Source organism: Falco peregrinus, chromosome 7 (genome assembly GCF_023634155.1).
Source record: "Falco peregrinus isolate bFalPer1 chromosome 7, bFalPer1.pri, whole genome shotgun sequence".
Classification (NCBI taxonomy): domain Eukaryota; kingdom Metazoa; phylum Chordata; class Aves; order Falconiformes; family Falconidae; genus Falco; species Falco peregrinus.
The window spans coordinates 27,842,550-27,855,592 of record NC_073727.1 but is presented as its reverse complement, the minus strand read 5'-3'; positions in this window follow the sequence as shown (position 1 = coordinate 27,855,592).

The window sequence follows — 13,043 nt, the reverse complement described above, 5'->3', positions numbered from 1 at the left end:
AAAACTTCAGAAGTAGGAAACTTGCTGAGAGCCAGTAGGACCAATAGATAACTGAGTTGGAAAGGAGAACTACAGGAAAATAATGCAGAAAAGCTAAGTGGACTTTTAATATTAGTGTTGATGGAAGGGTTTGGAGGGTTCCCATACCAGAGTCTGGCCATCCAGGGAAGAAGTGTCCAAAATAAATACTGTCACAGAACCACAAAATGGTTGAGGTTGGAAAGGACCTCTGGAGGTCGTCTGATTCAACCCCCTCCTCTAATGCCCCTAATTATAGAAAGCATTTTGGAAAAAATGGACAGAAAGAATACCATAGGTCATGAGCACCAGACATTATTTACCCAAAAAGTCAAACAAAACTCTAATACAAAGTAAATGATCTACCAACGCTTTTTGCCAATTGTTTTAATCAGTAATACAGCAGAACTGATACAGAATCTTTCAGTATAGTTGAACTTGGGAATGACTATTGAAAATACTAAGTTTTGGTCAGTTGTATTTAGTATTCATGAATGCAAAGCAATATATTTTAGACAGAAATAGCCTACTTATATACACATATGATGATGTCCACTAAAGGATGTAGGAAAGGTATCTGGGGAGCATTGTGCATAATTTGAGGAAAGTGTCAGTGCGAAAAAATACCGTGCGTGCAGAAAGCTCAGATCCATTAAGAGTCAATAAAGGAAAACATAGAAGTAAGCAAACACAGAAAACATATTTTTTGTGTGTTCTTGAATGCTGCATGCAGTTCTAGTTTCCTTATCTTAAAAAGGATAGAGTTATGTGAGAATGGAAAAAACACTGGAAACAAGAAAGGCCAGAGGTACTGAGCAATGCAATCTTTTTTCAAGAAGAAATACAAAGTAATTAGCAAAAACTGCAAGAGTCCTCACAGTGGAAAAAGAACATCTAAAAGATAGTATAGTACAGGTCAAGAAAATCGTGATTCATGAGATCATGAATAAAGTTGTAATATTTCTCACGATGTCCAAGTATGAAGTCACGCAATGAAATTAACAAGTAGGGCGATTACAATCAAAATAAAAGGAAGAATTTATTTTCATTCTTTGTGCTAGTAGTGCCACAGGATGTTGTGTAGACTAAAAATAGATATAAACTAGCAAAAGAATAGGTGGAGGAGAGGCCGTGAGCAAGCTAATAAAGTCAATGGCCTAGACACAACCTACTGCAAAGGAAGTCCTTAAATTGCTAACTGCTACAAGCTGGGATGCCGTCAAGAGGGAGGGAATATTCCTTACCCGCTTTCTTTAATATTCAGTACTGATGACTGCCACAGGTGGGATAGTAAGCCAACTAAACACTCAACCAGAGCTAGTGCAGTCATTTTTACTCATATTCTTAGGGAAACTAAGTGAAAACTGATGAGCAGATGGCCAAGAGATAGAAACAAGAAATTAGTGACGTCTATCAAAATCAGGAAGGCTTTGAAAAAAATCTGGCTTAAAAAGATAGGTACTATCACAAGGTGAGTTATTGAGGAAAAGGAACTAGACCAAGATAACCATTTAAAAAAAAGACAATGATTCACCAGGTCGGATGGGTCACTACACTAAAGGGATACAATGCTGTCTTTGCTCACATAACCACCAGGGATACACCCTTCTACTGTAAAAGGAGCAACTAGATACAGTGGCTTTGTGTACTTGCACATACTGATCCTAACTTTTTGAGACAGCCCTGAGGAAGAAGAGATAGGAAGAAAACAAAGTGCAAATACATTATGTGAACAAATAAAATATAGTACAATCATGTCCAAGATGCTGGTAGAAGTATATATTCTCCCCGTAATGAAAGGTAATCGCCTAAATCATGCAGAACCCAAATTAGAGATGACCGTTGCTGAAATGGTCAGCAGGCTGTGAGGAAGCTCTTCAGATGACATGACTCCACTAGTTTAAGAGAAATATATAGGTGAGGATAAAAAGTTAATGGGGGACAGATCTTAAAACATTTGTTTTGGGGTCAGATTGTTGTCCTTTATTCCTTCATCAGTGGTTTTGTAATGAACATTCACAGTCCATTTATCTCAGCAAGAGTTTCTTCAGTGACCAGACACGGGTCCGTTGGGCAGCTCCATTCATCCCGTCATGTCGTTTCCTTGTTCCATTAAAGACAGCTTTCATTTCATAGGCCCAGCATGCGCTTGTGTTTGGAGGGGGGGAGAGGAATTCAGCTCACTACATTAATAAAGCCACGTATGGTTCCAGCTTGTTATCTTTAAATTTTACCCTGCAAGGACAATTGCTTTCCATTAAAAATGATAATAATAATAAATTCTAACTCTGTTGCTGTTGAAAGGCAATCTTTCTAAGCACTTTTTGCTAACAAAGGGCTACAGATGAAAATGAATATTATACTGTGGTTGTGGACGATGTGGTTCTCTCTCTGATCAGTACACATGGGAAGATCTGCGTGTCTGAGTGGACCTGTGTTTTCTTTATCCCTGCACCTCAAAATGGCCGCTACACTGTAGCCATGAGCAAGAGTGCCACGTAATTCCTTCAGCCTTCCTTTGATGGCGCATTTAGTGGCACACTGTTCCTGCTAATGTGCTTCTTCGGTGTTTACCTTCATACTGAGGGGACGAACGCAGTTCCTCCAATCACCCTTGCAGCAATATTTGAGATTCATTCCCTCTGAATTTTCTGCACTGCTCTGCCAGAAAGACAGTTATATATATTGATTTTTTTCAGGAAAAAAAGTGCCAGCTTCTAAAAGAAGTTGGGCATTGTGATGCACAGCTTGGCAATTCCTAAAAGCATAATGCCAAGCTCTGAGTGTTTGTGACAGCTTGGGCATGGCCCAGGGCTGAGAGCTGTATCTCTGCTGTCTGCTCCCTGCCAGATGGGTGCTGGCTGGTGCAGTCCAGGAAGGACTTTTCCTTAGAAGTTGGTGCCTGGCAATCTCAGCTCTCCTGCTATCTAAACTGAAGGCAAACCCAGCTCACAGCCCTTCCAAATGTGTCTCATGTTACAGATCTCCCTTGTGATTGCTTTAATTCATCACTTTAATTAGCTTCACTACTACTAGAGATGTGTGTACCCTGGACTGACAGTTACTTCGGGGTTCATTTTTAATATCAGACAACTTAATGGAGAAAAATGTGTTGGTTTCCTGTAGAAAAACAAGAAGTGAAGATCTCAACTGAAAAGTATGAGATAGGGTCACAGAGAAACACAATAAAATTCAGTTTGCTTCTATGCTTAAAAGAGTATTTCATTCTTAGCTGCCCAGGGACCTTCTAGAATTCCTCCCCACTGAGGTCTACCCTGAGAGCAAATGGAGGAGGCAGAGGATGGGGCTCCCATGTGCCCCTGGAGCTAAGCTGGCTTTCCTTTCTGGCCACTCTCAATGCTCAAAACTGAGCCATCTTCTCTTCTCCTACCTGTTTATTGTTCTTAATTTCTTAAAGGCAACCCTTTCTTCTTTCAGTTCACAGGGAACAGTCATTGGGACTCCAGGTGAGGGACAGAGGTGCATTAAGTTTACAATTAAAGCAATTTTAGACATGCCACCATATACCAGCTGCTGTAACAGCACCCTGGCTCACTTTACAGGGAATATCACTGTGCGTACTTTTAAAACTGCTTTCAAATGAGAAAGTTTTAATATGCTTGTATGAATGAAAACAAGATACAGCAGCAATGACAGTGGCAAGGTCCTCCAAGATGAGCTCACCTGAAAACCTTATTTTTCCACCCTTGCTTTCATTAGTGTCAAGAACATGAAAGGACTGCTCATTTCCAATCAAGTGCCCCATGCAGGCCATAGGTAAGCACAGTAACGGATATACACTTTAGTCTAGATGGCTTCAAGTGTAATGTAAGTGTCCATGTGTTCCACTCAACATTGGTTCCTGTGCTAAGTGTGTATTGCCTTGATGATAGTTTTTGGATCCTTCTCTTGAGCTTACTGCCTGCATGCCACCTCACCAGTATGTGACACCTGTTGTCAGCCTTACTTTGATGCTTTCCTTTTTGCCTGAAGAACAGGATCTTTCTGCCTTTTTCAGACTTCCTTTCTCTAAAGATAAAGGTACAATTGACGTCTTTTCCAGTATTTGATGGCATGATCCCATTCTGGGGAAATTAGAGAAGAAGTGAATGGAAACTAGATAGATTTAAGTTAACTACACAACACTAGCAACCAATGCCAGGACAAAAAAAACAGGGCAATAGAAGATATGAGAAAATTCAGTAGCAAAGAAGAAATGTGTGAGAAAGAGGCTGAAAGACAGATGAAAAGAGAAACTCTAGAAGCCACAATTTGAAAAGCAAATAACAGAGAAATAATAATGTCAGCTTTTACAGGCATATTAAGAAATGGGAATCCAGCCAACACAAGGAATGGAAGAACAATATTATAATTGTTTCTTGAGAGATATGGCAATGGGCCATTTAGCCTGCTTGTTTTTACTTTGGGTCATTGCCCAGACTGGACAATTAAAAGGATATTTTTGTCATAGAACCAGTCATTTTATTTCACTGCTGTTAAAAGTGTCACTGCCAACAGTGCACCTTGATTTAATCTGTAGTTGTAGGATTTTGTAGAGCAAAAAGCATTTGCTACAGTCCAGAAATCTTAGAAGCACAGTGCTAGTGTGAGTGATCTTGTCATGTCTTGAGGACTTTTCAAGTTAAAAGGATGACTTTCTAGAAAGCAGGTGAAATCTCATCTTCTCTACCTTCCCCCACTGGGGAAATTCTAAATACAAACAGCCAGCCAAATTCTGCCTTTTATGATCACCTACACTTTTCCTCTCTCCCATCCTGATTGTTGACATTTGCCAGAAGCACAATGAAACTTTAAATAAGAACTACTGAAGACTGCTGTCATTTATTTTCCATCCTAAGCTGAAGAATGGATGGTGGTGAGTATATAGTGTTTTCCATTCAAGACTATTAGCACATCTGTTTTCCAAGGCTCTTTTTAAGAGTTGCTATGTTTAGCAAAGAAGTTATTTTAGTTGCATCAGATCCCACAGGATTAAAGCATTTCTGACATCAAAGCTTCCTTATAGGTAAAGTTTTAAAAATTAGAAAATTCAGTTTGGGTGAATGTATTCTAGTGGAATTAAACTTTAAATTTATTGTAAAGGAAGAAGAGGAATTGAAGGACTGGATTCACAAAGATGTTAGGCTGTCATGCTGTGTAAGGTGACTGAAGACCCCAGTTCCACCTGTACATGAAGGAATTTATGTCTGTAGCTCCAAGCTTCCGAGACAGTATCTTGTTCATGAACCTGTGAGATCATTTATTACAGCTGTTGTTTTATATGAACTCCTTCAGTTGTTATTGACTGCAAGACTTAGTATGACTCTTCTGCTTAGTGATTAAGTATAGAACCTGGAGGTGGGATGTCTGCATTCCAGGACACTTTTAGAAAAATGTAGTGAAAAACAACCTGAAAGTCCCATACCACAGAGTGACTTAAGTTTGACACTTAAGTTACTGCTTGGGAGCCCTGAAAGTGGTTTTAAACAGACTTGTCACAGAAAGGATGGAAATGGGAATGTGAGTATGGCACAGCATTGACTAAAAGGTAAATAAAGTAATACGCACATTTTTCCCAGCCAAAACAGTCTGGCAAATGTGGGTTGAAGTCATCAAGGATTTTGAAAACAGTAACAGTGAAATGATGGGTTTAGGTAAATTTATTATTTGTTGGAGAAAGTTTTCCTTGCCATTTGGTAAGTGTTCACGCGTCTAAATATGCAATAAATGTAAAAAAGAAAAAATAATAAAAATAGTTATATTCACAGGGGTATTTTTCGTAATTTGTCTGCCTCATAGTTCTGCAGTATTAGCAGTTTCTTGTGGTTTATATTTACATCTTAATATTGTAGTTCTTGAAGTAACTGTCTATGCTTGATTAGCTCTAAGAAAAGAGACAGGGAAATTTATCTGTAAGGTAAAATAAGTAACTAAAAAATCCCATTGTCTATACAGTTTGAAGTATAAAAAATAAAACATGGAGTAGGACATCACAGCTGATTCTGCCTGAAAATGGGTGGGGAGATTGTTTCATCATTCCTTCAACATTTAGTTACAAATCAATTAAATAAAAATATACAAAATCAGGCTCAGATCCAAGACCAACACATCTTAATCTAGCTATTCTAATTTTCTGACCACACATCCAAGACACATATCAGCATGTCAGTAACTGCATTCCAAGACTATTGTCAGTCAAGAGAAAATTAAATGCAACTGGTTTATATTTTTTTTACCTATTATTCTATTTGTCTAGCCGTCTTGCCAGTACGCAGAAAAAAAAAAAAAATCTTGGAAAATAACTTCTTTTTACTCATTAACAATGGAACCATTGGAAAACACTGAGTTCATTTGAGCCATCTAACAGGAGGGGAGGTGGATGAGTAAGGAGGTATGCAGAACAGTTTGATAAGCATCTTGGCACACTGTATGCTGGTACTCTCTGGCATTTAAAACTGGGAGTCCCAGTTGCTTTCCCAATGTGCTAGAACCTCTGTGGGATTGTGGAGTTCACTTTGTCGAAGAATCACAGAAACACGGAGTCCTCTGGATGTCTCTAGATCATACCCAATACTCAAGGCAGGGCCAGTTAGAGCAAGCTGCCCATAGTTGTGTACATTTGAGTTTTGTCTCTAAAGATGAGATGGCACTAACACTCTGGGAAATGTGTTCCAGTGCAGACACCCTCACAGTGATTTTTGTTTTACTTTTTCTCATGTCACTGCTTTCCCCTTATCTACAAAGCCACTTATGTCACCAGCTTGGTCACACATGACTTGCCCTTGGTAAATCCATGCTGCCTGTTCCCATTCATCACCTGCATGTGTCCTTCATGTGTCTGGAAATGGCTTCAGGGAGGATTTGCTTCATAATCTTCCTTAGGACTGAGTTGCTGCCCTGCAGTTCCTTGGATACTGTTTCTGGTTGATAGGTATGATGCTTGTCTTTTTTCCACTCCTTGACTATGTCCTTCTTTGCAGAGAGTGTTGATTTGCACCCACAGGTGTGGTTAGTAGGGTTGAGCCTCCCCTTGGTAATGCCAATTTGGCTTTCTAGGGCAAGTCCTCACTTGAATAAGCTCCACAGGCAACCACTCCATGCCCTCAAAGCTTTCTCTCAGAGGGACTGTGGGCAGAGCCTGTTTAACTGAAGAAAAAACTTCACAATAAAAAGAAATCTCAACTTGTCACACTCCACAAAAATGCAGGATAAAGAGCTTCTAACACTTACCCAACTAGTACGACTTTATAAATTGGAAAATCAAGGTTATACTATTATATATCTCTGTTATAAAGCCTTTAATAACATCACTCATAGGTACTAAAGTACTGAGGTAATGAGACACATAAATTGTGTAGATACTACAGATGACACAAGACTCAAATGCTTTCCTTTGTCACATTCCTGTACTTCTTTGTAGTAATTAATTCCAACAAAGTTGCAAGATTATTTCTTTGAAAAGTATGAAATAAATCACAATTCCTAATTGGGATGAGCTGAGGTATAGAAGGATAAAACAGCAAGAAGAAATTAATTTAGCTTTATGAGTAATGTATTTGCAATTTGCCAATAATATTACAGTGGTTTGGCACCTATTTCTCTGCTCAGTCTGGTTAGTCCCATACATTGTCCTTGAAAAATTACTGGAAAAAGAGGAAATTACTAAAAAAATAACACAGGGAATGTGAATTTCTTTCCATTTTGCTGTACCTAAAAAAGTGGTCAAAACAAACAACTTATAGGCAGGGCTACAAGCTCAGAAGAAATCCATGTAAATCTGAAACCCAGTGGATCTGAAATAAACACAGGCATCACAGGCCTCCATTCTATCCTCATTTATTCCAAATCCTCTTCTATTTGGATGAAATAACAGCACTGAAGTTATGTATTTATTGTGTAATCTGTGAATAGAGGATTGTAGCATTCTGAAAGCAAACAGGGACTTAAGGCACTAAGGACCAATTTCTACCCTGGCATTTTACATGAACAATTACCATTGTTTAGCTTGTACCAAATAAAATTTTGTCCAGATTTTGGCAAATTGCGCACATTAGCAGTTGCAATGTGTAAAGCCTAGACTGGATGCCAGGTTTGACTTCATGTCACTCTTGTTTTCATGCTGAATGTTGCTCTCACATGCTGTATGTGGTGAGGGCCAGTCCGAATCAGAAGACAACATGTAAAAAAGTTAGACCCAGCTGTGAGGTTCCAGGTCAAAGTCCTATTAAAAACCAGAGTAAATACCTGATGTCTGTCTTTCACACTGCAAGTTCTTTATATAGCATACTTTTTACAATATGCCTTTACAGTACTTGCTTTGTTAGGATTATCAGACAAACCTGGATGTGTTACTATGTATTGTGGGTTAGCCCCAGACAGCAGCTAAACCCCACCCAGCCGCTTGCTCAATCCCCCTTGGTGGGATGTGGGAGAGAATCAGAAGAGTAAAAGAAAACTCATGGGTTGAGATGCAGTTTGTTAAGTAAAGCAAAAACTGTGCACGCAAGCAAAGCAACACAAGGATTTCATTCACCACCGTCCATCGGCAGGCAGGTGTTCAGCCGTCTCCAGGAAAGCAGGGCTCCATCATGCGTAATGGTTACTTGGGAAGACAAACACCATCACTACAAATGTCCCCGCCATTCCTTCTTCTTCCCCTGGTGTTATTTGCTGAGCATGATGTCATGCGGTATGGAATATCCCTTTGCTCAGTGTGGGTCAGCTGTTCCAGCTGCGTCCCCTCCCAACTTCTTGTGCACCACCAGCCCGCTCTCTGGTGGGGGGGGTGGGGGGGGTGGGTGAGGAGCAGAAAAGGCCTTGGCTCGCTGTAAGCCCTGCTCAGCCACAGCTAAAACATCCCCGTAATAGTCAGCACTGTTTCCAGCACAAATCCAAAACACAGCCCCATATCAGCTAGTGTGAAGAAAATTAACTCTACTCCAGCCAAACCCAGCACATTCTCCATCTCTTATTCCATACTATTTACATCATGCCCAGTTCCCACGCTATCCAATACATCCTCACTAACCACCACTCCTCTTCCCATCCTTTGATACAATACACAGACAGAATTCCCTCAGTCTATGGACCACCCATGTGAAATGCCTGTAAAATGTCCATCAATGTCCACAAAATATCCACTGAGTTTGGGTTCCGTCTGTTATGGTGGTAGCTCAGGACAGCAGAAGTGTTGTGTTGTGTGGAGTTATTGTCACCAAAGCCACCTCAGGCTGGGTCACTTGCACTTTTCTGCTTCTTGTAATACTTGTCCTCCACTGGTTCAGGTGATTCCTGATACAGTAACTCCTGCAACATGCAACTCAGATCCTGGGTTACAACAATTTAAAGGTATATTCATTGCAGTCTCCACTCCTGGTCCCTCTGGGCCATATTATAGGGTTTAACATTGCAATGAACTTCTCCCTTTGCCCTTGCTCTGTCTTGGAGTTATCCACAGACTGCAGCCCCTTAGGGATGTACGCGCTCCAAGTGGAGCCTCCTGTATGTGCCACAGTCTTTTCAGGGGTTTACCTGCTGCAGCATAGACTTATCCACAGCCACTCTGAGGTGCACCTGTTCCAACACAGCTTTACCGACAGCCATAGTCCTTTCAGCAGTAAATCTGCTTCAAGATGGCCTTACCCATGGCTGCAGTCCTTCCAGGGGCATATCTGCTTTGTTGTGGGCTTATCCATGGCCACATGTTTTGAGATGCTCCAGTATGACCTCATGCACAGCCACTGATGCTTCAAGGTGTAGCTGCTGCAGCATGGACTTATGCACAGCCACAAATGCTTTAAGGTGTACCTTCTCCAGCTTGGACTTGTCCTTGGGCCACAATCCCTTCAGAGATATACCTGCTGCAGCTGAAATATCAGCAGTGAGTTTGGGACCACCAGGCAACTTCAGTGTCATTGGTTTTGTGTTACAGCACAAACAAACTAGTAGGCTGCATCAAGGCTTTACCCTCAGTCAGATGCTACTGTCCACACTGTATCTCCCTCCTCCAGAGATCAGACCACACTGCTGCCCCTCCTCCATCCAACCCCTTTCCCGCCATCCTCAGGGCTATTTAACCACTTGGCAGGAACGATCTACAGCTGCACATCGTCCATGTCAATCAACCCACCGCCTCTGAGGCAAGGCCACAGCTGCATGTTATCAGTGCGCATCAACCCACTGCCTTCAGTTTTGGATGCTAAAACTCACTCCAGTTGTTCTAAATCTATTTATTATATTCTACAGTTACACATATATTTTCATTTAGCAGCCTGTGATAATTCGTACTCTATGTACAAAAAATGTCCTAAGGAGTAAATTCAGGCAACTGACATTGAGTAAAAACTTAAATAAACCCCATTTCTTTTATTATCTTTTGCTATCATAATATTTATCAAAATATGAAAATTTTCCTTTATGTTAAAACTTTATTTCAGTCTGTCTCTATAGTTCTTTATAACTGTTCTTGTATTTCTAACCTGAGGTAATTAAAGTAGTGTTTTGATTTCAAAAATAACAGACTTGCCCTAGTAACTGGCCAGAGAAATATAAGATGATGTGGTAAAAACATCCTTGTTCAAAAATGTATATTTTTGCTTACCTCTCTTGAGTGGCATGCAGCAGATAATAGCATAATTCCCTCTCCATCAGTTATGCTCTATTACAGTAGTGTCAGTTTCAAATCTGCTTGATATTAAATTGCAAGGGAAATAAGTGATTTGGAAAAGAACTTTCAATCTCAGAATATCACCAGATGATAGATTTCTTTTATATATATATGTGTGTGTGCACATGTGTGTATGTATGTATAGAATTTCAGAAAACAGCTTTCTCTAAATCCAAGCATAAAAGGACCAAGGAAGTAATCTTCCTGTCTTTGCTCCTGGCCTTGCAAGGTCCTTAGCACTGTACCTAGAACAAGCAGAATGGGAAAGGATACAGGACAAAGTTAAATGGATAGAATCAGGGATTGATTTCCTCCTGGGTTATGATTTATTTTTTTTTAAATGAGAATGTCTTAACTAAACTTTTGTGGAAAAAAAAATTCAGGTGAGGTAGGCTGCCCTAGTATAGATGGAGGTATACGTGGGCATAAGAGAGATCTAAGTTTATATTGCCTTGTAAAACTTCTCTGTTTTTAAATGGAATTTCTGAATAAAAGTGCTCAGGCATGTGAGCTCTCCTCATCTGTCCTGTTAACTCCTAACCACTGGCGACTGGGAGGCTTTTCCATTCAGCACAGCCAGAGACAGCTTAAATTAATAAAAGGGAGCAGGCCAGTGGTATAACCTGATCTGCAGTAAAGCAGTCTCTGGTCTGGAAACATGTGACTTTAACATGAATTAAAATCTGAAAGTTTTTCTAAACTTTCATTGCCTTCCCATGTTCCTACGGAGACTGCAGTTTCGTGTTTCACAGCACCAGCCCCAGAGTATTTTCCTTTTGTGGAAGGTCTTTCCTACAGACTGTTCAAACGCTAAGGAAATTGTTGTGATATAAACACACATATACACACCTTCTGCATTAAAACTGGAGGTTCAGGGGAAGGAGGGGAGAAGGGGAAAAGCCTGACTTCAGTGATCCAGAATAATACCAAACATGGGGCAAACTGGAAGAGCACTGTGCTGTCTTAGAAGTAGGCAGCTGTGTGTAATGGCATCCTTTTATTCCACGTAATTGGATCTGTTAAAATATTTTAAAATATCAGTCAGTGAGTGTCACAGATTATGCCACTTGGCAATATTTGAAATCTCTTTTCCCTCAGGGTCAGCAGCAGGGGCAATGAACTTTCAAGATGCTAACAAGGCTTTTTAAAGCCCAAGTGGTCTCTCTCCAAATTGAAAATCTCTTAATCTACTCATTGGATTTTACAACACAAACTCTACTTCTCAATATATTTCTTGCTTTATACATCCTTAGAAGAAACAAGACATTGCTTTTAAAATAGTTTCCAGTTGCCACATGTCAGCTTGCTCAGTTCAGGAAAACAAGTGAACAGTTTTTCCTTTTCCAAGAGGTTTAGTGCCAGAGAAGCCATAAGGGTCTATACTGCTTATGCCTATGCAAAACTATTTGGGATTTTGGCTGCAATTTTCCTTCATATTCTTCAATCCCACTGTAACCCTACCTCTGCTGTTCTTTTTCCTTTGTTTATTTCTATATTTCCTCAAATATGCCCATAATAACCCCTTACCTTCTGAGACACTTTAAGAGTTTTATCAGTGAGCTCAGTGATTGGGGCAGAATTTCAGTTGAGACACCTACTGAACTTTGATTATGTGTGTTGGTGGGGCACATATTCCAAAAGGCATTGCATGACCACAGCATGGTTTTCTCCAGAAATTGTCAGTGTTTTGAGCCTTGCTGGGTCAAGGTCCTCATTCCCAGGCCCTGCCTATATCCTGGGCCATCCATTTCTGCCTGACTGAGCAAGGTTTTTTATAATCAGCTACATGGGGCTCAATGCAGTTGCTGAAATTCAGGCACTATGAATGTCTTTCAAGATGATTACCTGAAGGTCCATGAGGTATCCATATGGGTCTTTGCAACTGGGACACCCTACACACTCCTAGAGCAGCATTTATGGAAGACCCTTATACCATGACTTCAAAATACTTAACAAAACCTCCTGTCTACATGTGAACAATATCCACAACTAGGGTTAAGGGACCCTTTATAGATTTGCAAGTAGAGGGAGGAAAAAAAATTATTTTATCCTTGGTTCATAAAAATAATCATTGAGAGTAGCTAAGAATTTTCACAGAACTAGACAAGGATCACTCAGCCAGAGTTTCTGAAAATGAAATGAAAGAGACAACCTGAATGTACATGCAATTTTATTCTTACCATTGCTTGCCTTCCTTTCTGTGCTCTTTGAATCTCCAGGCATATGCTTTTTCCTCTCTAATATGTTTATGCAAATTTGCTCCAATTGCTACTTTCAAGTGTTCACAACATGACAAGTATTCTGACATATTTATGTGACATACCTTTTGAAGAGATGATAGGGACATTACAACACCACA